Source organism: Dasypus novemcinctus, chromosome 7, assembly GCF_030445035.2.
Source record: "Dasypus novemcinctus isolate mDasNov1 chromosome 7, mDasNov1.1.hap2, whole genome shotgun sequence".
Classification (NCBI taxonomy): Eukaryota; Metazoa; Chordata; class Mammalia; order Cingulata; family Dasypodidae; genus Dasypus; species Dasypus novemcinctus.
The window spans coordinates 100,246,962-100,269,136 of record NC_080679.1 but is presented as its reverse complement, the minus strand read 5'-3'; the positions used below and the strand labels follow the sequence as shown (position 1 = coordinate 100,269,136).

The window sequence follows — 22,175 nt, the reverse complement described above, 5'->3', positions numbered from 1 at the left end:
GTGAACGCGGTGCAGGGGCTCGCGCACAGGAAGGAATCGACACAGCCTGAGCAAACACTGCTCCTTCTCTACGCTCGTGGGGACGGCCTCGAGGGCTGGTCCCAGATGGCCGCCCCTTCCGCCCGCCGGACTCACTCCGCGGGCCCCAGCGCCCAGCCGGGCCGCCGCTCCGCGCGGAGCGCAGCTCCCGCAGGCCAGAGTTTGGAGACTTGGCGCTCCCGCCGACTCCTCCGGAGTTGGGTCGAGCGCGCCGGGCCAATGAGCGAGCGCCGCGGCGGGCTCGGTTCCCCTCGCGCGCGCTGATTGGCCTCGCGCGCCGCCAAGCCCGGCTGGCCGGCCGCGGGCGGCGGCGGCGGGTGCCGAACGCGGGTGGGAGTGGCGCGCGCGCCCCCCGCCGCCCCCCGCCCTCTCCGCCGCGTCCGCTCCCTCGCTCCCTCGCTGCGCTCGCGGGTTCCGGCCGCGCGCCGGCGGGGCTCCGCATTGCACACTCTGGGGGCGCCGCAGTGTTCGTGGGATGGGGCAGCGGGCTGCCGCTGGCGGCCGGAATCCGCGCGCAGCCCGGGTGAGTAGAGGCGGACTTCCCGGGAGAGCACAATAGAGGACAGGGTTGGTGCCAGCGGCCCAGGCTGATGCGGGGCCTGGGCCAAGCCGGGCAGTGGGCTGAGTCCCTGCAACTCCCCAGTGCTAGGACAGCCCTCCGGGGCCAGCAGCGCCGAGGTCCCGGCCTCCGCGCCTGGCTGGGGCTTCTTGGCCCCGCGTTGGCTGCTAGCACAGCGCGCAGTCCCGGCAGGTCCAAGAGGGGCGTGTGTGTGCCTGTGTGTTGTGCTTACTCGCTGGGGGTGGGATGGAAATGTCAGAAGCTGCCAAGTTCAAGGCTGGAGGAATCTTCCCCAGGAGTAATTTAGCACCTTCTAAGGGCCAAGCGTGCGTCCACCAGCAGCTCCAGCCGGAGGGAGTTTCCGGGCCAGCGAGTGGCAGCCGCCCCACATGTTGCTGCCGGGGCTGGGTGGGAGGCGACGATCGTGGCCGCTGCCCGAGGTGCACCTTCCCACCGCCGGGAGACTGTGTCGGGCCCTTGGGTCACCCATCCTGAGCGCTCGGGAAGGGGCCGTCCCCCCACGGAGTCGGAACTTCGCCTGGGCTTGACTTGGCGCCCTGTTTTTATCTCTGGTAACAGCCTTTCGGTTGATTCACATTTGGCCGGAGGGTCAGTTTCAGTCTGAAGCCGTCCATCTGTAGGTCAGTTTCAGCCCGAGGCCGTCCATCTGACTCTCTCTAACCTCCCTACAGGCACATCGTCACCTTTCCCACCCGCCCTCCGTCTTGATCCAACTCCTCACTCCGCGGTTAAAAACTTGGTATTTGAATGAGATTGCATACAGCATGGTCCCCGGCATCTTTAGTGTCACAATCACTTAACATTTCCTGGGGGACTCCAAAGATTTGTTATAATGGGGGGGGGGGGGGGGGAGTCAGATCTTTGGTAGCGACTTGTTGGTAGAATAGCATTGACCTCCCAGAGCATATGACATGAAGGATGTTAAGCATCTCCCTCTGGTAACCTACCCAAGGTGTGACCTCCAAAATTCAATTTTCTTTGTGAGAGGCAAGGGAGTTTAGATTCTCCCGGGGAAGCTTATTTCTTGTTAAATTGACTTGCGGTGACATACACTCTGTTCTGCTGTGCTCTGGCCGGCCATTGCAGATGCCATGATATTATTAGAGCAATTCCCTTAAAGCCATTACATTTTCTTTCGAGTGAGAGGAACTCGAGGTAGCTGTTTCAAATTTTGGATCTGCACCTTATTTCTCAAGAAGACATTAATGGTTACTGTATATGTGCTTACATGTACCAAGTTTGCAAAAGATATTTGTGCAATAGTCCATGAAATGGCTTAATGCACATTTATGTTAAACCCATTTAAATGTAAAACGTCTGTCTGTTTTTAATTTTAGTTTCCACCTCAGCCAAAGGCACCAGAGTGAAACAGGACTTAAAGAGGCTTCCTTGTTTAAACAGAGGTTTTACAGACCTCCAGTCCTGAGAGCATACAGTAAGCTTTTTCAGCTTGTAGGCACACAAAGGCTATTAAAAATCGTGACTTTTCTTTCTTGGGTTAAAAATATCAGAAATGGTTTCAGATCAAAAAATGTAGACACGTTGTTGAAACTACATTTTGAAGCTGCTGTGTCTTTGTGAGGTGAACATGATAACTCAGACTGCATAGATAGGGCTGATTCTAGGCAAATAATGTCAAGTAAAAAATACCACACCATATATTGCATCTTTCTGTGTGAGATCTACTATTAAAAAATGTCTGTGAGGAAGTGATATCTTCTCATCTCCATTTTACAGATGGAACAACTGAGGCTTTCAAAGATTGTGACTTTTCCAATGTGAATAGCAGAGTTCAAAGTCAAGTTTTTTCCTGTTTCTTTCCTCCTTTCCTACCTTCCTTCCAGCCAGAAACATTCTGGAAACAAAACAAAACAAAAAAACACTTGCTTATCAGAAATACTGAAATTCTCATTAAAGTGAACAAATACAGTGGAAGATATTGATTAAAGAGAAATCTTCTTTACTTGCAAACAAACAATAAGGAGCCTACCCCATACTTGTTTATTTATTAAATATCCATCATTTACAAATCTGCTTGGGAAATTATGACTCACAATATTTATTTGTGACATTGCATAATATTTATTAAGATGAATAGAATTTTGTTTGCATTCATGTGGCTAGGTGTTGAAGTTACTAGTAATAAATGCTAGTTGAGGATATGCACTTTAGGTTCAAGTACTGGCTTTGCATATAGTACCTGTGGACTTCAGAAAGTGGTTGAACTACTCTGCACTTCAGTTTCCTTGTGTGTAAAGCATGAATAATAATGCCATCTACCTCATGCAGTTTCTCAGTTTTTTCATTCAGCAAATATTTTTTTAGTACCTACTGTATGCCAGCGCTACTCGAGGTTGGGGATACACCTAGGGCAAACTCCTTGCCAAGAAAGTTGACAGTCTAGTGCCCAAGATCAAATGAGATGATGCAGGTAAAGTGCTTTGCATGGTTCATGACACCTAGCAAATGCCCCATGATTGTTAGTTGTTCGTATCAGACATTCATTCAGGAAATGTTCAACAAGTGCTTTCCAGGTACAATGCAGATTGAAGGACATAATGATGAATGATATGCCTTTCAGTTCAATTCAATGATCTATTCAAGTAGGAGTGGGAGATCCAAAGAAAGAGATCTAGTACAAACTCAGTTCTTGTAAAGGAAATCCAATGCAGGCATTTAGAGGAAAAAATGGAAATACTTTTAAAAAAACATTACACACAAGACAGTTGGGGAGTGAAAAATTACCTTATGGGAACCCAAATGTGATTAGAAAAAGAAAGTTCTTGTACTCAAGCTCTTTAAAGCACTAAGATCATAGGGGAAAAAAAAAAAAAAAAGGAAAGAAAAAAATGCCTACTTAGATACATACAGTTTAAAAAAAGGTTTATTTCAAAAGTCATGTTATTAAATATGTGCTCATGAAGGGTGACATTTCAGGCACACTAGAAATGAAGTAGCCGAAAATGAATTTGTAAAACATCCTTGCAATGGATTCCTAAAACAATAAGGAAAGCCTCTTAAATACTGTGAAATGAAAACCATGAAAGTACCAGGCTTTCATTGTTACCAAATTATACTCAGAGATAAAAAGAGATAACAAAGAGGGTAGATGAATTCTGTTTTTGCTGAGTAACATTCCTACATGCTGGCTGTCTCAAGCAACATACACTGGAGGTAATAGATCAAGAAGTGGCAAGTGCACAGGATATTCCAGAATAATTGACAGACTAGATAAAGATAAATCACCAAGACCAGATGGCCTTCCCCCAAGAGTGTTGAAAAAACTTGTGTGAGTGACAGCTCTCCGTCATTTGTCAGAGGGTCCACAGTTCCTGCCAGGGGACAGGTTTCAGGAAAGACCCTGGGGCTATCAAACCAGATCTGTTTCCCTGTGGACTACTGGAAGATCAGTATTCAAACACAGATTACAGCAAATATAAGTTATTTTGGAGAGAGGGAGATTAATTATTAGAGAAAAAAGGAGAAAATATGTTTCTGCCTAAAGTGACACAGAAAGTGTAATATTTTTAAACTTTAAAAAACCTGACTAGCTGTCAAATCCCAGTTTGCTCTCTATTCATGACCTTTTTCGTTATGAATAGGGAACTGGCCAGACACAAAGTGGAGATAAACAGATACTTCCCTGAGGAAGTAGTTTAGGGATGGTCTTAGTTAACACTTTTTTAAATGATTGCAGATGATATGGGTTCTTACCGGTAAGTAAAAATCAAGCTGATAAGGTTAAGCCTTAGATATAACTTAAAAGACAATCTAACTGGAAGACCAAAACCAAAAAAAAAAAAAAAAAAAGATTAAAGTCAAAATGGAAGATTAAAGATAAGTGTATTTGGGAAAAGCAGTCCCAAGCACATTTTTAGGAGATAGTTTTAAATTCTATTCCCATCAGCATTCAACAAAGTTGGGTAATATTCTCTCAGCTCTCAAGAAAAAAAAAAAAGTATCTACCAAGTTAAAGCCAATGCTAAGAAAAGGGCAGGATATAAAATTCTGCATTAGTGTGATGCCATCTTAAAAAAAAAAGTGAGAACATCTATATAAACCCTCACTATCCATCTATCTATATGGAAAAATACATAAAAATATTAACAGTGACTTTCTGGGTATTATGAATTGCAAATGATTTTTATTGTCTTCTTTTATTTCAGTATTTTCCAAATTTTCTATATCAACGTGTATTACTCTTAGGAGAAACAAGTTATCAAAATAAGATTTAGTGGGTTTTTTTTAGATTTATTTTATTTTTTATTTCTCAACCCTTCTCTGCTCCCCCCCAGTTGTCTGCTCTCTGTGTCCATTTGCTGTGTGTCCTTCTGTGTCTTCTTGTATTTTTATCATTAGCACTGGGAATCTGTGTCTCTTTTGTTGCGTCATCTTGCTGCGTCAGCTCTCCGAGTGTGCGGCGCTACCCTGGGCAGGCTGCATTTTTTTCGTGCTGGGCGGCTATCCTTATGGTGCTCACTCCTTGCATGTGGGGTTCCCTTCCGTGGGGAACACCCCTGCGTGGTGCGACACTCCTTGCGCTCATCAGCACTGCGCGTGGGCCAGCTCACCACATGGGTCAGGAGGCCCGGGGTTTGAACCCAGGACTTCCCATGTGGTAGGAGGATGCTCTATCCGTTGAGGCAAATCCGCTTCCCAAGATTTAGTTTCATAACCTCAGATTTCATAAGTCTTAATAAAAGAAAGGCTCATTTGATTATCATTTCTGTCTTCTGCATATCTGTAGCTGAAAGTTCTGCCTGTTCTTCCTGAATGCCCTATAAATAAAGGGCATGTTTAAATGCATTTTTTGTACATTTTGTATGTGGTATTAAGAAAAGTGTGGCTGAAGATGAACACCTGTGCTTTCCTTCATTAGTGAGAACTGGGAAATCTAAAGGGATTCCATTTTTTTGCCATAACTACCAAGAATATCATCAAACAAGTTAATAGAAGAGTTGTCAATTCCTTATTAGATTGTAAGCTCCATGAGGGCAGGGACTATTCCTGTTTCTTTCCCTTCTGACTATACAGTGCTTGCATTGGTGGCTGGCAAATAGCAGTTTTCCAGTAAATACTACTGAATGTTTTGAATTGAACCAAAGTGCTGAAAACTCCTATAGATTTACAGAATGTTGAAAAAAGAAATCCTAGGGCCCATTTTATCTTTGAGGTCACATGATTCAATGAAGTCTTTCTTTAATTGGTATCTGTGAGTCATCTTCACACACCTTGTACCATATAATCCTGGGCCACGTACGTTGGTTTGAGTTGGTCTAGGAATTGCTGGCTTATTCTTGACTTTTGGTCCAGGGTCTGCCACCTGCAACCATCTCTTATTATAGCTTGTTCCTTTGGTTTTGCAGGTGTTTTGCTTCTGTGGCTCTGGATTTTACATCTCTCCCAGGCCTTGGCTCGGGCTCCTCCCCCTCCTCCCCCACTGTGCACCCTTATTGACATCAGTTAGCTCTGGGCCATACTGGTAAGCTAGAATCTTTGCAAGGGACCAGTTGGTACCCCAGACTATTTTTCTTGACATGTGTCTTTCAGAAAATCCTGTAGTAGTCCCTTTGAAATATATTCAGGATCTGACTCCTTCCCATCTGCTTTGCTGCAGCCACTGTGGTCCAAGCCACCATCCTCTCTTGTCTGGATTACTGCAACAGGCTCCTACTGCTTCTGCCCTTGTCCTATTTTAGTTCATTATCCACACAGCAACCAGAGGGCCCTGTTAAAATGGAAGTGAGATAGTGTCACTCCTCCGCCCAGAGCCTCCTACTTCCAATCAGAGAAAGACTGAAATTGAAATCTTCCCTATAAACAGGGCGCCAGGCCCTCTCTGCACCCATTCTTTCTCTGCTCCCCTTGCTCCCTCCACTCTTGTCTAATGACCCTTGTCTGATCGCTCAAACACTGCAGGCATGCCCCCTCCTCAGGACCTTTGTCCCAGCTCTTCTTTCTGCCTGATGTGCACACCCTCACTCTCTCACCTCCTTCAGGTCTGTGCTCAGACTTCCCAGTGAGGACTTTATTTTTTTTTATCTCCTCTGCTGAATCTCACTCATCTTCTAGCCTCCCCTTAAATATCAGTCCGAGGTGCCCCTGTTAAAGACTTTGTGTGTGTGTTTGGGAGTATTTGTATGTGTTTGTTTGTACTTTGTATATATGACACTTTATACTTTTCCTCTGCTAAACTTTTCACACCTTTTTTTTCACGCCTTTGCTTTAAAACAAAAAAACAAAAAACACTTGCCCCCCCCACCTCCTCTGTAACCTCTAATCTCCTATCTCTGCGAATTTGCTATTTCTAGTCATCTCTTCTAAATGATATCATACAAATTTTGTTCTTCTATGTCTTGCTTATTTCGTTTCTTCCATGTTGTTCCAGCATGTCTTATAACTTCATTTTTTTCTTATGGCTAAATAATATTTCATTGTGAATGTGTACCATATTTTGTTTATCCGTTCATTTGTTGATGGGCATATGGGTTGTTTCCAGGTTTTGGCTTTTGTGACTAATGTTGTTATAAACATTGGTGTATAAGTATCTATTTGCAACCGTTTTCACTGTCTTTGGGTATATACCTAGAAGTGGGATTGCCAGGTCAAATGGTAAGTCTGCACTAAACCTTTCAAGGAACCACTGTATTGATTTCCATAGTAACTGTACCATTTTACATTCCCATTTATAATGTACTAGAGTTCTGATTTCTCCACATTCTCTCTATTACTTGCTATTTTCCACTTTAAAAAAAATAGCCATCATTGCTGGTATGAAGTGGTATCTCATTGTGGTCCTAATTTGCATTTCTCTGATGGCTTATGATGTTAAGCATCTTTTCATGTGTTTATTGACCATTTGTATATCATCTTTGGAGAAACACCTGTTCAAGTCCTTTGCCCATTTTAAAAATTGGCTTGTCTTTTTGTTGTCGCATTGTAAAAGTTCTGTATTTATTCTGGCTAGTAAATCCTTATCTGATATATGGTTTGCAATTATTTTTTCCCGTTCTGTAGGTTGTTGTTCAGTTTCTTGATAATTTCCTTTGATGCACAAAAGTTTTAAATTGTTATGAAATTAAATGAAAATCAAATTCCCAGAAGGCATCTAGGAGTTGTTATATATTGTTCTCCAATGATTTTGGCTTAATAGGATGGTCAGATATTAAGTAACATACCTGGTACTGTCAGAACAAATCATAGGGGAAGAACAGATGATTTAATCTTGTTCTTACATAAAACCTGGTATACATGTTACAGCAAGCAATTCTTATTGTAATTCCTTAAGAAAGCAATATGTAAAGGAACCAAACAAGAGCACTCAAATGTTTCAAGTCATTGAGATTGATGGGTTGGAGGAGTGGCTATTATCTGATAACCATATAAAGATAAGAACTTTGGCTTGCAAAGATAAAGGCTCAAGGGATAGCACCCCCATCTATACATTATGAAGATTACTATGCTGCTTACCATGGATCTTAGATTCAACTAATCATTTGACCCCAAGACTAGCATAGGCTATCCTTGGCACCAATTTAATCAGAAGGCTATAGGGCAGGAACCCCCACCTGCCTCCAGGTGTTCCTCTTTGTGGGAGTCCTCGGAGGGGGCCATGTAGCACAGCCCAGGTACAAGAAGTCACGGTCCTCGTGGGCAGGTGTGGGAGTGAGCCCTCATGGCTTTGAAGGCTCATGCCACCCAGAGCCGTAGCTCTTGTAATGAATCCATAGACAAAGCTTCCAGGGTCCCACATGGGACCTACCCAGTTACAAGAGTCGCTCTCCTCAGAGAAGCCCAAACATGAGGTACCCATCAGGTATTTACTGTTCTCTCGTTCTACTAGTCAGGGCTCATGGTTAGAATCGGTTACTATAACTAATTAGTTGACACTTTTAACTTTATTAGGTTGTTAAGATAGCAAAGCTAGATGGATAACTGATAGTAAAATTCTCATGCACACAGTTACAAATCTTGTGAACTTGGATTATTTTTCACAAAAATAATAATATTAAAAAACAGAACTAGAACATATCCGTTGATATTTGAAATCAAGGGATTTTTAGAGAGGTAAAAATAAAGAAGCTCAAAGACTACATAATACTTCTCCCGCCCCACTTTCCTACCTGCTCATCCTTCCTCTATTGCCAAGAGGAAACTCAGGGTGAAACTGAAAATAGGTTCAAAAAAAGTTAAAGTGTATGCATGAATAATTACCCCATAATGGGCTGTTAGGTAAAATGAAAATGTTGGGTATGAAGTTTTCATCTTTTTTTTTTTTTTTAAAAGATTTATTTATTTATTTAATTTCCCCCCCTCCCCTGGTTGTCTGTTCTTGGTGTCTATTTGCTGCGTCTTGTTTCTTTGTCCGCTTCTGTTGTCGTCAGCGGCACGGGAAGTGTGGGCGGCGCCATTCCTGGGCAGGCTGCTCTTTCTTTTCACGCTGGGCGGCTTTCCTCACGGGCGCACTCCTTGCGCGTGGGGCTTCCCCACGCGGGGGACACCCCTGTGTAGCAGGGCACTCCTTGCGCGCATCAGCACTGCGCATGGCCAGCTCCACACGGGTCAAGGAGGCCCGGGGTTTGAACCGCGGACCTCCCATATGGTAGACGGACGCCCTAACCACTGGGCCAAAGTCCGTTTCCCTGAAGTCTTCATCTTTTGATTGACCTTTTATTTTATTTTATTTTTTTAAATTAATTAATTTATTTAATCCCCCCCTCCCCCGGTTGTCTGTTCTCTGTGTCTATTTGCTGCGTTTTGTTTCTTTGTCCACTTCTGTTGTCGTCAGTGGCAGGAAGTGTGGGCGGCACCATTCCTGGGCAGGCTGCACTTTCTTTTGTGCTGGGCGGCTCTCCTTATGGGTGCACTCCTTGCGTGTGGGGCTCCCTTACGCGGGGGATACCCCTGCATGGTGCAGCACTCCTTGCGCGCATTAGCACTGCGCATGGGCCAGCTGCACATGGGTCAAGGAGGCCCGGGGTTTGAACCGCGGACCTCTCATGTTGTAGATGGACGCCCTAACCACTGGGCCAAGTCCGTTTCCCTGATTGACATTTTAGAAGCCATAAATGTAAGAGTTCTTAGACCTGGGATTGTCCTATCTCTTCCATTTTATTTGAAGTCATGATTGCTACTTGAATTAACAAAGCATGTATCTTTAAGCATTTCAAATGACTAAATAATAATACATTTAATGTGCTTGAGTGGGAGGATTTGGGTTGAACATTTAAAATATATATTTCTTAATATTTTTATGCTCTAAAAACAAGAGAAATAAAGGTTGCATTATTCGCCTCTCAATTTCTCTCCTTTTTCAGTACCAAATAGCATAATAAATTAACAAACATGCACATTATTTAAGTTTCCATTAAGACACTGAGAAATACTAGTTCCTTTATGCCATTAAAGCAATTTAGATAATATGCATGCTTACTTGCACTTAAAATAATAGCATTTATTACCCTCTACTTTTTATTTGTGTGGCTTTTCATCTACAAGACTCTACCTGCTTATGAGAGATTGTGTTAATTTCCCACTGGCAGGGAGGCAGTGCAAAGGCGAGAGCTGGGATCTCCTGTGTTGTAGATCAGGCTCTACCAGTTGCTGCCTGTGTGACTTTGGGCAAATTATTTAGTTTCTCCAGTTTAACTGGCTACCATTAACGAGCTGGCTGATGTTTAGCAAATTAGTCACCCACTCTCTGGGCCTCGTTTGCTTCCACTTTAAAATCAAGGGGCTGTACCAGTTCAAGTTTTAAGTTTTGAGTAGGAATTGACATACATACATATATATATATATATATATATATATATATATATATATATATATATATTTATATTTAAAACTATTCACTAATATGAATCTAATAAAATAATTTTAAGCAACTGAAACTGTGGCATAATGGTCATATGAAGACCAAACTAAGTTAAATAGGCAGAGTTCTTGGCTTCTAAGAACATGAGATGTATAATAAATAATTTGAAAGATCCAGCGTGTCTCCCTGGAATTTTTCTTTTCTTGCTTTCTAGATCCTCACTGGTCTTTTTTTTTTTTTTTTTTAAGATTTATTTTTTATTTTTTAAATTTATTTTTTCTCCTCTTCCCCCCGCTCCCCAGTTGTCTGCTCTCTGTGTCCCTTTGCTATGTGTTCTTCTGTGACCGCTTCTATCCTTATCAGCGGCACCAGGAATCTGCGTTTCTTTTTGTTGCATCAGCTCTCCGTGCGTGCGGAGCCATTCCTGGGCAGGCTGCACTTTCTTTCTTGCTGGGCAGCTCTCCTTATGGGGCACATTCCTTGCGCGTGGGGCTCCCCTACACGGGGACACCCCTGCGTGGCAGGGCACTCCTTGCGCACATCAGCACTGCACGTGGGCCAGCTCTACATGGGTCAAGGAGGCCCGGGGTTTGAACCATGGACCTCCCATGTGGTAGGCGGACGCCCTATCCATTGGGTCAAGTCCGCTTCCCCCTCACTGGTCTTTGACTTAATTATCCATGAGGAATATATTTAATTTCTTAGAATTTTTCTGTTTTGGAGAGGGAAAAATAATCCACTTTCAAGTGTTCTAAAAATATTACCACTTAAAAACACTGACTTTACTAGAAGAAATACTCTGCGTTTATTTAATGTCTTTCACTAGAAGACCAAAGGAATGATATTAGAAGTACATGCCTTTTCTTTCATGTATAACTTCATAGAAGAATTTTCTTCTGTGGAATTCTTTTAATTTAGATTCTGAGTCATCCAACCTTTGCAGCTGTGAATTCACAGAAACCTTTGCAGCAATTCTGACTTGTTCTCAGGTCAGGATTGTCCTTCCATCCAGTATTCCCCTATTGACAGTGCTTTTAATCTTTTAAGGCCAAGTTCAAATGCAACCTCTCTAAAGAAGCCTTGTGTCCTGATTCCTACCTCAGTGTACGGTTTACTCTTTTTATTTATACATATATTTGGTAGGGACATAGTATCTTTTTACATTGTAGTTTCTTATTTACATGGCCTTATTTCTCTTGGATGTTGTCATTAGCATATTGTCTTACACAGATTAAGCCTTCAGTAAATGGGTTGAATAGAATTTCTACTTTCATAGAGAAATGCTGTAAAATTCCAGGGGGAGAAATGAAAAAGGACTGGCTGAGATAGAAAGGATAGGTTTATGTAGTATCTAACAGCTCCCACCTAATTTTGAATTCCGGCTGTCCAGGAAGAACAAACAAATGCTAGATGCAGTGATGGTTCTCTTCTTAGACACTTCCCTTCCTTCTTTTCCTGGGAGTCTGTCCTAGGTATGGAGGATATTCGCCGAGCAGACTCTAAACCCTTTATCCCCATGACTTAGGGCTTTGGAAAGTTTATAACATCTTCATTGGTGAGAAGAAAAGGCTGGCTGTGTCATGTTGTCATACTCAGGATTACCGTGCTTAGGTAGTGCTCATCAATTGCAACAAATGTACCACGCTAATGAAGGATGTTGTTGATGTGGGAAAGTGTGCGAGGGGTAGGGAAGGAGCTGAGCACTATATTTTTTATGTAACACTTATGTAATCTAAGTATCTTTTAAAAAAATCAAAAAGTATAATAAAAAAAAGTACGTAGGTAATTTTTATTAAAAAAACAACTATAGCAAAGTTCAAGGAAGAAAATCACTCCCCTTGTCATCACCCAGTCTTAACTGTTCATATGTATTTATTTACTACCTTAGTGTTTTCTTTTCCTCTCGGTCACATGGTGGCTACATAGCCACTGTATATAGCATATGTTCAGTGTGTTTGATTCTTATCCTAATAGAATAAAAGAGAGGAAATATATCGAATTTGCTATATATAGACATAGATACAGGCAACCCTCCTATGCTGTTGAGAAAATCCATGAATTGTTTCCCACCTAGATACCTTTTCTTGGAAGAGAATGACACATGTAGTTAGGGTTGCCACATTTTAATCAGAGAACTAGCCAAGGCTAGAACTGTTTAATTTCTGATAGCTTATCTTACTCTTCCTGTCCCATGGCCATAGATTGGAATCACAGCCAGCTGACTTAAAAGGTTTTAAGGAACACAAGGTGAGGAGATGTGGCTGCAAAGCATCAACACTGCCCCAATTCTGAGAAACAATTCTGGGTTCACCTTCTGTTGCCAGTGTTATGTTCTTATAGGTAAACTGGGCAAGTAAACAGCAACAAGGGCAGAGAGAGGCTTTTCCCATGGAAGCTACTCGGAAGGCTCAACTTTTTAAATAAAGGGCAATATGTTTTTATGTAATCGAATAGCATTTTCAAGATATGTTCTGTTTGTTTCAAGATATGTTCTGTACTTTCTTCACTGTCGGATCTAGGAAGAACTTTTGCTGGAAGGGGTAGTTTTGAGCAAGACCCTGCAGATTTAAGAAAGTAGAGTTCATTAGCACCTGGAAGACTTTATTCCTAGCTCCTGGGCAGTTCTGACAGTGCATGAGAGTTTCAGATCTCTTCAGGCGAAACAGTGTACCGATGGAGGTTGCACATGGACAATAGAAAGGAGGATTGAAAAGGAGCTGAGCGCTTACAGTAAGGAAAGTGTCATCAACTTGATACTCGATTTAAGAAAACTTTCAGATTGGATCTGATTAAATCCCTGGGGAATCCCTAAATTAAACAGAAGCAAATTTGCGGAGAACCAGAAAGCTCCAACTGCCTTAAATTACCTCCCTGTGCCTGCCAGTCTCACCACTGAAGCTCCCTCCTTGCTAAATCATTGGCTCAAATCTGGAGCCTAGAAGATGGCCTTAAAAGGCTTCCCTGAGGGAAGGACATGCTTGCTAGTGAATGAATACCAGCTAGTTAAGAGATGCATATTCATCAAGTAGGCAGGTAAAAAAATCGAGGGAACAAAAGGTATAGGGGAGTGAGGTGGGGGACACAGAAGGGGCAGTATTTTTGTGGGTAGAAAGGAAGATGTAGAGATCTTTGGTTATTTCCCCCTTTTATATAAACTCTCATCCTGCTATTTGCTGAATTATCAACCACCAGTTAGCTATAGGATTTTGACCAAGCCAGTTAACTTCTTTGAACTTCAGTCTCCTCATGTCCTAAATGTACAAGATACGCGCATCTAGAACAGGTTCTGCGAGAACAGATACTCGTTCTGTACAGAACAGGTACATTCTGTACATAGTGTACAGTATAGTCAAATATGTTTGGGAAATAATAAGCTAAATAATGTTTTGTTTTGTTTTTTAATTGCAGGACTTCTCCGAACTTTTAGTAACAGATTGTTCACTGCAAGCGTCTGAAAGTAGGTATAATTTCAGAGGCCCCCAACCCTATTTAATAGTGGAACCCATTTTTGAGGCTCTTGAGCATTAGTGTTTTGCAGGACACCAAGCATTGGACAAGCTGGTATCTGAGGTCCTTTCAGGTTCTAAATACAGTGAATCTACATTTGGATAATTTCTTTCTCTTTTTGTTTCATGTCTAGCTAGCCCTCTTGCCTCTTACCAGAAAAGTTTTTTGTTTCGTTTGTAATCCTTTGATAAAAAATGTACTCTCCAGTTAGAAAATCCTTGCATGTATTTTAAGAGAAGGGGCATGTCAAGGTACTGCAAACTTGCAAGCTGTGCATTTGTCCCTTACTTTTATATTTTAGACTATGTAAGTCACAGGCAGTCAGAATACAAATAATGAATTCTTCAAGTGTACTCATATGTGCATGCATGTACACACATATCCTAACAAAAATATTGAAACACTAAATAGAAGAGATAATAGTTCAGGAAAAAAAAAACCCAATTTATAAGAGACCCAGATTTTATTCTGACAGAGGCATTTCTGAGCAAAGTAATACAATTAATCACAGAACTATAACAACACTTGAAAAGAATATTGATTATGTATGAAATGTGCTCTATTCTTCCCTTCATTTTCAGGATTATAGAAGATGTTTATTTTCTATAAAATAAAAAATAACCCCCTGCCTCAATCCCCCAACATAAATCTTGGATTTTCTATTTGGTTCCTGCCAGATTCACCGTTTACATGATACAGAGTCTTTGATAGCTTAAGTGTTTTATGGGGAAAGAAGTGTGGGCAGCTGTCGATGTCCAGGGCCTGCAATGGTTAGGTCTCTATTCTGCCTTCTTCTACTGAATAAAATAGCTCCTTCTTCAGAGGTTGCTGGAATTGGAGAGATGGGAGATACAAGGTGGTCATCTGTAATCTTGGGTCAGAAAGAGTAAGAATTCACAGTGACTGTTTTTCATAATTATCAACGCACTTCGTGAATTCTCTGAAATTACAATAGTCTAAGACTCTCCAGGTACTCTACAGCAGACACCTTACAGTAAAGGGTGAGTGGTTTTCTTCCCACACCCCTGCTGTATTTGCTGTCTATGTCCATTCACTGTGTGATCTTCTGTATTTCTTTTTGTCTTTTCTTCTTGTTTTTCTCCTCTAGGATTCACTGGGATTCAATCCTGGGGACCTCTGATGTTGAGAGAGGTTCCCTGTTACTTGCGCCACCTCGGTTCCTGGTCTCTGCTGCACTTCACCTTGACTCTCCCCTTTGTCTCTCTTTTGTTGTGTCTCGTGACTCACTTACACAGGCAATGGCTCACTACACGGGCACCTGGCTCGCCACGCGGGCATGCTTTCTCTGCTTTATCTTTTTTACCAGGAGGCCCCAGGGATTGAACCTAGGTCTGCCCACATGGTAGGTGGAAGCCCTATCACTTGAGCCACATATGCTTCCCCTGAGTGGTTTTCTTTATATGTTTTTAAAGAAATACTTTTTAGGTATGTTGGAAATATAAAAGCCAAAAGCTAATCATTTCCCTTTTACCACTAAGTTTATGTGTTGTGCTTATTTCTAAGATTCAGTTTATCAGTCCTCCACCCTTATCTTAAATCTTTAGGAATCTGTGTCTAATTTTCTGTTATTTTAATTGAATCTTACCTCTGAGGAAACATTAACCTTCCTATTTAGTTTTCTTGCCTGTGGAAAAAGTTGGAATTAGCTGTCTATATTTAATCATATATTTTCTAAACTTCAAGTTGCATTTTGAAATTTGGTGTACAGTGGAAAACTTTTCCTTCCAAGTGAAAAAAAATAAAAGATGTGTTATAGCATGGCCCTGACCCTGGAGTCGTCTTGGCAAGGATTCCAAATTGCACTGCGCTCTGGCTTTTAATTCAGCCCTTCATATTTAGAGGCCACCTTTTCTATTCTCTTAAACATGTAAATGGTGCTTTAATTCATCACTCACCCCAGTTGTTGCACACAGTACATGCTCAGTAGATATTTGTCGAGCAGAGACTCTCCCAGCTCAATGTTTTCTAAAGAAATGAATGAATTAGTTAATGAGCAGTATTTATTATTGTCATCTATTTCATGCCAGTAACGTAACCATTACCTGGCCTACAACGCTGTTTTTCTTAACAATTAAGCGTAAATTTTTTTAACCTTCAAGCATGATGCTAATTACTATTTAATGTTTATTTCCTCTTTTAAAAGATGCCCAAATTTAGAAGAATGCCACAAAGAAATTTTTGCATTGTTTTTGCAAAGCAGAGCAGATATATCCATGAAATGGTTCTGTACTGCAGCAGCTGAACGAACCTTGGAAAAGACCAGAGTCCTTTCACGCAGGACGGAGATGCTCTTTGTGGGAACAAGCCTAAGGGCCGTAAAATCACTTGGTAGGGTTTGTTTGGGCATGCCACTGGCATTCCCTGTTTGGAATGCTTAATCATTTTATGGATGAAGGATTTCCAGGAAGCAGGAGTCCTCAACTTTTTTGTTCTGCAGACCCCTTTGCCAGTTTGGTGAAAACCACAGACCCCTTACTACGTCCACACTATACTGTGTATTATTTTAATAAATTCATCACACCCGCACTAACGTATCCCCACAAGAATAATGTTTTTTTGAATTTCAATTCAAGCTCACAGACCCCTTGTTAAGAAACCCTGCCATAAAGCTTTCTATGTAACCTTCAAGTCATCTTACTTGAAAAGGGATCTAGTTTGCTTTTGGTCTATACTTAATTGTTGATATTTTATAGGCAACTCTCTGGATGTGCAGAAAGATTGAGGTTTGTCAGTCATTTCTCAGACTTCCTGACTAGTTCTCCATTGTTAAAAGACTAGTTGTTTGAGGGATGACTGAGTAGACACCCATAACTTATAGGACAGGGGAGGAGAAAGGCTCCTATTTTCTCCTGCATTTTCCCAATTTCCTAGTAATATAACCTCATTGCTTGGCAAAGCAGAGTTGACTTGTAAAAGTACCTATCCAAGAATTACAAGAATTACTTGTTTTGGAGCCTGGCATTGAAATTATTTTATTTGCTGTAATTTTATCCAATACATGACAATATTGAGATTTCTTTTCCCATCTTTTTTGAGCAGAGCAAGTATTTGTGACATTTTGAGGGGCAATGCTTAAAATGTCTCTTATTGGTTATTTTGAAAATGTTCATACATGAGTGGAAATTACAAGCCTAAACTTAAATAGCTTTGAAATATTTTAAAATAATTACATCTTTTAATATTGCATCAACATGGTCTACGTTCAACCTGTCCAACAACACAAATGGCTTAATATTTTACATTTGCCAATGCAAACAGCTACAATAAGTCAAAAAGAAATTTTTTCAGGGTCTTATCCATGTATATATTAAGGAAATATAAGTCATGGCAACTGTCCTTATGGAACTTGGAATTGGCTTTTCTCTCTGTCTAAATATTTGAAGGCTAGCTCATGCTAATCACAGTTAAAGGTGGAGCTATAATAGCGAGTGACACAAGCAAAAGTCCTTGGGGATAAAGTAGTAAACAAGACTCTTAAAAACCTCTGCCTTCACAGAGTTTATATTCTAGGCAGGAAATAAGAAAAATATGCAGTATGTTAGATGGTGATAGGTGCTATGGGGAAACTAAAGTGAGGAAGAGGCAGTGGCAGGGGGCAGTTAGTAGCTTGAAATATAGTGATCATGGAAGATCCCACTGTGAGGTCATGTGAGTACCTGGACCAGGTAAGGGAGAGAGCCGAGGGCACCTCTGAGGGAAGAGCCTTCCAGGCAGAAACACAAAAGTTAGCAGTAGGGTCATGCCTGGCTTGTTCTTAAAACAGCCAGGAGACCGGTGGCAGGAGAGGAGTAAGTGGTGGGGAGATAGTGAAAGGTCAGAGACCAAGGGGCAACATACTGCCCTTCTTGTGGGGCCTTAGAGGTTACTGCAAGGATCTTGGCTTTTTTTTTTTTTTTTGAGTTGGGGAGCAATTGGGGGACTTTGAACTGAGGAATGACGTGATCCGTGATCGTATGTATGATGTAAAAGATCACTGGCTACTATGAGAATAAACCAATAGAAGGGACTTGGTCAAGGTGGGAAGGAGTGAAACTAAGTAGATTATTGTAGATAATCCAGACAATGTTGGCTTAGATCAGTTGGTGGCATGGGAAGTGGTAATATGTGTGTGTGTGTGGGGGGTATTTTGTGTCTATTTGGAAAACGTGAAGGAGATAGGATTTACTGAAGGGCAGAATATGAGTGTGAGTGCAAAAGCACAGTCAAAGATCATTCCAGGGTTTGGGGCCTGATAATTGGAAGGATGGGGTTGTCATTGACTGAGACGGAAAGCCTGGGAGGAACAGGCCTGGGGGAAGAGCAGATCAGCTCTGGGCACTTTAAAAATTAAGCCACCTATGAGGCTTCCAAAAGAAGCTGTGGAGTAGGCAGTTGTGGGTAGAGGATGAGCTCAGGGAAGGGGGTCTACAGATAAAATTTTGGGAGTTTTGTTATATAGATAAAAGCCGTGAAATAGGAGCAGATCCACAAGAGCGAGGAGACCAGATGGCATGCCAGGAGGTGTGTGAGGACAATTAAGTTGCAGTTGTGTGGTCCTTTATTGTTCTAAGTGCAGAGAGACGTGAGACTGTGGACTAGAAGAGGTGCAGCAGCCTCTATGGGAAGCATGGGCATTTTGGTTAAAGACGCCCCAAAGACACACACCAAGTCCCTCAATAGGAAGGAAAGGCCAACACACCAAAGTCACGCAAAATTTTCTCCTCCATGGAAGAGGTGGGACTTCCAGCCTCTGCTGAGTCTCTTTCCTGGGCCCAGGATATACATACGGTAAAAGAGACTTGGGTCCCATTTAAATCTTTAACATTTCCAACATATCACGAATAGCTTTTCCTCCTTTTCCTTGCAGCTGGTGCTGCCTTATATTTTGCAGTAACTTGAAACTGACATGTGGGGAATTTTAAATACATATGTTATCAAAACAGATGTTTCACAGGCTCTGCAGACCATCAGGAGGTCATCTCATCGTTCAGAAAGCAGCCTGGAATTTAAATTTAGATTCCTCTTGTAATTTTTTGTTCTCTGAAGCAACTATGTGGAAAATTTTAAATTTATTAGCAACTTTCTCTAGTTCTTGCATTTTAGAGAGATGGCTATTTCAGTAAAACTATATATATATATAAAATTGGAGTCACATGGTTGAATAACTTGCCTGGCAATAAATAAATTTAATGCACATAAGTATCTTAACAGTTTCCCTGGAATTTTAAAGCCATGTTAAAAAAAATACACCGCATTGTTTTTGATGCACAGTGATAATTAATGCAAAAATAACCTTATAAAAATACAAAGGCTAATTGCAAATGGTTAGAAAAATTTAGAATCCCCCCTTCCCCCAGCACGTTTTATTAGAATCTGGTATGAGAATCAAGTCTTTTAAAAAAAATTCTGTAAATATTTCTCAGGGAGTTGCAAAAGCTGAGAACTCTGGCAGAACTCCTTGAGGTAAGGGCAAATTATGTGTCTCTTTGTTCATTTTACGTAAAGAATGCCTCTAAAACAGTGCGGTGCTGTTTGGTACAGCCAGGTGGGACGTTTCCAAATCCCCAGCCTTCGGGTTTGGAGGAGGCACAGAGTACACCTGCAGCAGGACTTGACTGTCAGTCTCTCAAGCCGGGTAGGTGTTGAGTGGAGAGGATCAGTGGGAAGCTTGGGAGAGCGGGGAAGGACCTGTGGGCCCTCCACTCTCCAAGAGAACTTTCTACACTTACAGAAATGTTATAGATCAGAAGTAATATATAATCAGGTGTTATTGTACACTTGAAATGTGGCCAATCCAAGTGAGGCACTGAATTTTCAGTTGTATTTAATATAAGAAATTTGCCTGTGCCTGGTGTCTCCCTAAGCTGACAGCTCGTCTAGAGCCTTCTGGGCTTTCTGGAGCTTGGAGTGGGCAGATGCCCAGCTGCCTAGCTGGGGCCTCTCCGCAGCCTGGTGAGTGCCCACAAACAGTTCTTTCATGCATAGCCACGGCACTGGGGGCCACGTCTAGTAACTGCGGATAAAGGCGGGACTGTGAGACACCATCCTGCTGTCCTTCACGGAAGTGGGGAGAAGGAATATAAAAAGATGGAATGGAATTAAATGAGATGAGGTCATTGTTCTGAGTAAAAAGCCCTATTCTCATAGAGATATGTAAAAGCCGATATGAATATTTCATATTCTTTCTCAGTAAGTATAAAATGTGAGAGACCCATTTTACTAGTGTCTTGAAAGGAGGACGTCTGTGAAGGGGACACTTCCATGTCCTGAGGAGCAGTCTTAAGTTTTTAATTTCATGTTATTTTAAATTTAAGAGGAGGCCTACTAACTTGCCAAAAGATATAGGGGTGTTCTGGCATGAGGGTTAGTAAACAAAGGAATAAGTAGTTACTAGTAAAAGGACTAGGATACTTAAATGACTAAGGTAGAGTCAACTGTAAGCCAAGGAAGAAGGAAAACAAGAGTTGAGCATACAGCAAAGGTGGACAATTTACCCAGGCTCAGAATTTTCAGTTGGAATTGTTGGTGTCATGCAGTGTGTTGCACTAAAGTGCTCTTTCTCCGGGGTGGGTAGAGAAATGAAATCTCTTGCCTCCCAACGGTGAATTTCTCCATCTGAAATTCTACATGCCAGAATTTTGAGCATGAGGTGCAGCATGCCAGCAGGCAGACCGCTGCTCCGACAGACTGTCCACCTCCCCTGTCGGTAGTCCTAATCGAATTTGCTGAGAAATGTGTTTAAAAAGATTCCTTGACTGATATTTCTGTGGTCATTTCTGCCACTCTCACTCATAAAACCAAATGGAGCCTGTGTGCCAGGGACTATGCTTCACTTACCATCTAAATGAAGAGGAAAAAAATGTGTACGTGGAAGAAGAAAACTACAATAAAAATCGGTACGAGATAGATCCCAGATGAGTGGTGCAGACAGTAAATGCCATATCCCATAGTTGTCTTCAGATCCATAAAGGGCTGTCAGGTGGAAAAGGTATTAGGCTAACTCTCTGGGGGCTCCAGAAGGCAAAACCTGGTGGTCTTTTTTTTTTTTTTTTTAATTAAATAAATGGTTTTTGAAGGCCTGTTTATGCAGAGTAGTCTGGAGAGGGAGAGTGATTTAGGAGAGGACAGAGTGTGCAGAATGGGGTAGGCAGAGGCTGCAAGTCACAGGGAGATTCATTTCAGTCAATAGAAGGGAAAACTTCAGAAAATAAGAAAGGTGGCTGTGAGTAAATTAACCCCCTTCACTGGAGGCCTTCAGAGAGACTCCTTGGAGACTGACTTGGGAAGAGGGGCCCCATGCTGGTAGAGCAGGGTTCAGCAAATGGTGGCCTGTGGGCTATATTCTGCTGCCTCCTCTTTTTGTAAATAAAGTTTTATTGGCACACAGCCACGACCATTGTTTAAATATCGTCTAGGCCTGCTTTTGTGCTATATGGTGAGTAGTTGCGGCAGAGACTGTATGGCCAATGGAGCCTAAAATATTTATCTGGCCCTTTATTCAAAAACCTTGCTGATCCCCAAAGAAATCTAATTCTCTGATTGTAAGAGATTTAGAGAAGAAACAAAATAGGAGCCTTGTGGGGAATTGGGAGGAGGGTTCCTGCAATAGATGGACTTTCATTTGGGCCTTGAAGGATAGGTCAAGGCCAAGCTGGTCATAGCAGAGGCGGCCGCTCATTCTACGTGGACCACTTAGGGGAGGGATGTTCACCAGTTGCATTCATTCTAAGTCTCTTGATTGTGCCTCCAGCATATCATTTGCCAATGTAGAAAGTAATCTGAAACCCTTTTCTGCCTGCTTTTGGTAAAGTAAGCAAAACTGCTGGCATGAGCTGTTGGCATTTTGATAATAACTTTGCTAGTATGGAAATGCTCATTAAGTTCAATGTTTATAATTGAGTTTTATGGAGTTATTTTATTTTAAGCATAATGGTCTCACCTAGACATACTTTAGAATTTATTCACATGTTTGGCTTAATTGTGGGATGTAAGAAATGATTGTTCTGAAATGGAGGCTCACTGTATTTGCAGGAGCTACAGCTCACAGTGTTTAGGATAGGATGCCTATTACTATTCATGCCTTTTTAATTGATTAGCCTTTAAGGCTTCTGAAAGCCTTTAAAAGTTGTTTTGTCAACATTAGACCAGCTGCTGTGTAATTATGGTAGCTCTTCTTGCAGTTAAATTCTTTTAATAACGTGTTCAATCTGCCGATGCCAAAGTGTTTTGAACCTG

General features: G+C 41.7%; 1 protein-coding gene across 3 annotated transcripts in view; it reads left to right on the top strand.

The window, feature by feature from the left end:
* The first annotated feature begins 331 nt into the window (after positions 1–331).
* The window catches only part of LYPD6 (LY6/PLAUR domain containing 6), a 126,007-nt gene continuing 104,163 nt past the window's right edge, over positions 332–22,175 (top strand). Inside the window, exon 1 of one of the 3 annotated variants that reach the window (XM_004462229.5) lies at positions 332–562. The gene's annotated coding sequence lies outside the window, so the exon portion shown is untranslated. The remainder of the gene's footprint in view (positions 563–22,175) is intronic. The other 2 variants (XM_058300937.2, XM_023589888.3) reach the window with 2 other exon arrangements.